The sequence below is a fragment of the Carassius carassius genome, unplaced genomic scaffold, assembly GCF_963082965.1.
Source record: "Carassius carassius unplaced genomic scaffold, fCarCar2.1 SCAFFOLD_255, whole genome shotgun sequence".
Lineage (NCBI taxonomy): Eukaryota > Metazoa > Chordata > Actinopteri > Cypriniformes > Cyprinidae > Carassius > Carassius carassius.
In genome coordinates, this window is record NW_026775121.1 from 1 (window position 1) to 2,000 (window position 2,000).

General features: G+C 36.0%; 1 pseudogene; it reads left to right on the forward strand.

The window, feature by feature from the left end:
• The first annotated feature begins 3 nt into the window (after positions 1 to 3).
• On the forward strand, positions 4 to 1,844 carry LOC132136761 (serine/threonine-protein phosphatase 2A 56 kDa regulatory subunit epsilon isoform-like; annotated as a pseudogene).
• Positions 1,845 to 2,000: the final 156 nt, after the last annotated feature.

The window sequence follows — 2,000 nt, forward strand, 5'->3', positions numbered from 1 at the left end:
GAGGATCCACGAGAGAGGGACTGCTTGAAGACAGTTCTGCACAGAATCTATGGAAAGTTCCTCGGCCTCAGGGCCTTCATCCGCAAACAAATCAACAACATTTTTCTTTGGTAAATAACTGTCAAGTGTTTTTGTTGCGAATATACTAATGAAATATTGTTATTCTGATGTATGTTTTTTTTTTTTTTCTCCTCTCCTGCTCTGACAGTTTTGTATATGAGACCGAGCACTTCAGTGGCATAGCTGAACTGCTGGAGATTTTGGGAAGGTAAGTCATATTTTAGGACCTATTCTTTGGTTGGCAGTGATGTGGAGAAATTTAAATCAGGAAATAAAGAGTTTGGAAAGACATAAAAGGTGACCCACAGAAGGCATATTCCTGTTTTATTTTACTCCACCCTGTCTCCTCAGCCCTGAGACATTTAGAAGTTTGTATATTATCAATTACTTTCATGGTTATCAGTGTCATATCAGAAGTCTCACACATCTCTGGTTTTACAGCATCATCAATGGTTTTGCGCTTCCTCTCAAAGCTGAGCACAAACAGTTCCTGGTGAAAGTGCTGCTGCCTCTGCACTCAGTGAGGAGCTTGTCTCTCTTCCATGCCCAGGTACAGACACGCCGCTGTTTGTTACTTGTACACATGTCTGTGCTTGCTCTCTTACATTTCAGGGGCAGAAGAAACCGATTCCCTGTTTACATGCTTGTTTATGAATCTAAACATTTGAAATGCATGTATTTTAATCTGAAGTAATCTCTTCTTCTAGCTGGCCTATTGTATTGTACAGTTCCTAGAGAAAGATCCCACGTTAACGGAACCTGTAAGTGTTCCTTGTCACTATTATCTTCCTCATTCTTAATCAAGTTTCAGCTTGTTTCTAAAGCATTTTCACAAGTTGGATATTTTTTTTTTTGTAGGTTATCAGAGGCTTGTTGAAGTTTTGGCCAAAAACATGCAGTCAAAAAGAGGTGATGCCTTATTATCATAATTTTAATTTTTTAATTTAATCTCAATCTCAGAATTAAACTGTTTAATTCTTGCAACTTCTACCAAAACATAATATATTTTAGCAAGTGAGAAATATGATTTCTTCCACTAAATTATCTTTTTTTCAAGAGAAATGCTTTACACTTTTCCTAAATGTTTTTGTACCCTCGACCGCATTGTTTTTTTTTTTTGTAGGTTATGTTTCTTGGAGAGTTGGAGGAGATTCTAGATGTGATCGAGCCAACTCAGTTTGTTAAGATCCAAGAGCTGCTCTTCAAACAGATTGCTAGATGTGTGTCCAGCCCCCATTTTCAGGTAAACACACCCCACCCTAAATCTTCCTCACAAACCCTGTAATGTCTTGTAATAGCCAAGAAACTTCAACATGAAGATTTTCGAAAGCAAGTTCCCATCGCTGTACCATCACAGGTTCTCTATTTTCTGTTTACGAGTGAAAGGAACCGTTCTCCATATTTGTTCACATTACTAGTCCATTGTAAAGATCAGTAAGCATGTGTCATCATTAATATCACAACATTTTGGGCATAAAATCTATTAAATATAAATCAAGAATAAGATCCATTGCTCAAACTAAATCAACTCTGCTTCCACTAATAGTTTTCCACTAAAGGTTTTAGGTTAAATCAGGTTCTGCAGTCTAAAATCCGTATGTAGATCACAACTGATATTACAATATTTAAAATGGAGTTTGATATTGTTTCAGGTGGCAGAACGAGCCTTGTACTACTGGAACAATGAGTATATCATGAGTCTGATTGAGGAGAACTCTAGTGTAATCCTGCCTATCATGTTTGCCAGCCTCTACAGGATCTCCAAAGAGCACTGGAACCCGTAAGTTTTATACAAAAAAACGTAGTTTTATATTGTCATTTATTTATGTATTATTTTAATTTGAAATAAAAACAATTAATATATACCATTCAAGATTTTTGTCAATAAGATTTTTTTTATCTTTATGCTTACAAAATCTGCATTTATTTGATCAAATGCA